Source organism: Etheostoma spectabile, chromosome 16 (genome assembly GCF_008692095.1).
Source record: "Etheostoma spectabile isolate EspeVRDwgs_2016 chromosome 16, UIUC_Espe_1.0, whole genome shotgun sequence".
Classification (NCBI taxonomy): Eukaryota; Metazoa; Chordata; class Actinopteri; order Perciformes; family Percidae; genus Etheostoma; species Etheostoma spectabile.
Window position 1 is genome coordinate 15,319,511 of NC_045748.1, and position 1,508 is coordinate 15,321,018.

General features: G+C 41.0%; 1 protein-coding gene across 2 annotated transcripts in view; it reads right to left on the bottom strand.

Annotated features, from left to right (window-relative positions):
- csgalnact1a (chondroitin sulfate N-acetylgalactosaminyltransferase 1a) overlaps positions 1-1,508 on the bottom strand; it is a 28,020-nt gene that overhangs the window by 25,761 nt on the left and 751 nt on the right. The gene's annotated exons all lie outside the window — the stretch shown is intronic.

Consider the following 1,508-nt stretch of genomic DNA (forward strand, 5'->3'; position numbering starts at 1 on the left):
GCATCCTAGGTAGGACTACAGTTGAAAACTAGCCAATTGGCTAACACCGGCGCATTTTACAGAAATGTTCATTAATGTGCATTGTCCTAATCAAATAAATAAATAAAAATATCTAAAATGAACAGCGTGGAACACAACATTGATTTAAGTGCCTGTAGGAGTCAAAAATACAGATTGATCTCCTCCGTAAATCAATTACACAATAACAGCCACCACCCAAATCTACAATGTGCTATATACAGTATGTCTGTGCAGAGAGGGGCAATTTCTGGTCACTCCCTCGTTCAGTAAAACACAATGAAATGAAATGAAAACCACAATACAATCCCGATAGGGCACAGCTCATCCCTGCGTAATCATGGTGCACTATAATAAATCTTAGTTTTTATTGTAAGAACACTCCCTGTGCCGCATGCTTCACAGTAGCTGACACTGATTTTACAAGTGGAAATTTATGAAGAACTGACAATAGGGATAGCAAGTGAGCAGATAAATTGAGATTTACACAACAAAAAAGCTTTCCAATGTGACCACAAAACACATCTGTTCATTTCAGCTATTCACCTGCCACACACCATCATAATTGCACATCATCTCCTTTGCAATATTCTTGCCACTTTACTCAACATTGTCAGACGGAAACGTTTGGCAAATGAGTTGTGAAAGATGTTAACAAATGTGAGCCAAGTTCAGTCATGGCCAGAGCTCATTACTTCCCTCTTCTCCCTGGACAGTTAACTGCCACACAGCCATTACTACCAGGCTGAACTGTGGCATTTCTCAACTGGGGTGTCTTTGCATGCAAAGGTGCATAGTGTGTGGTGTTCTTCACCCTCTGCTGTTGATCATTTCTGGTGGTTTATGTGGGGCAACTAACAGTCCGCCCTAGAGGAAATAAACCATTCAGTGCCATTCATAAGCTCTCCATTCAATTTAATTGATTTTTTATAAACCAGCATTATCTAACGGAGCAAGGGCAACTGTAATATCGTCAGAGGTACTTTGTCAATACGCTGCAGGGACATTACATCAGCATCATTAACATGTCCTGCAAGATTCCTGTTATCTGATCTATGAAACGAGAGTATATGTTGTCTGCACAGCAACACAGAGCAAGAAAACACACACACACACACACACACACACACACACACACACACACACACACACACACACACACGAAGTGGGGCAACTTTATCTTCCAGGCACAGAAAACACATATATGCCATCAAGTATCACATCATACAGTTATTTACCCACAGCATACTATGTGTACACTCTCCAGAGTCTCTCTTCTCTGCTTGCTAAACAACCTCAAATCCCACATAATCTCCAGTTTCATTCTTCCAATATGAGAAAAACAACTATGCCAGCTTGCAAACCAAATATTTCTGGGTGCTAGGTGCCTGTTAGTGAATGCACTAAGCAGGATTAGAACCATTTTCCTGATAAAACCTCCAGCTCGCTCAGTATGGTGCTACTGTGTGTGTGTGTGTGTGTGTGTGTGT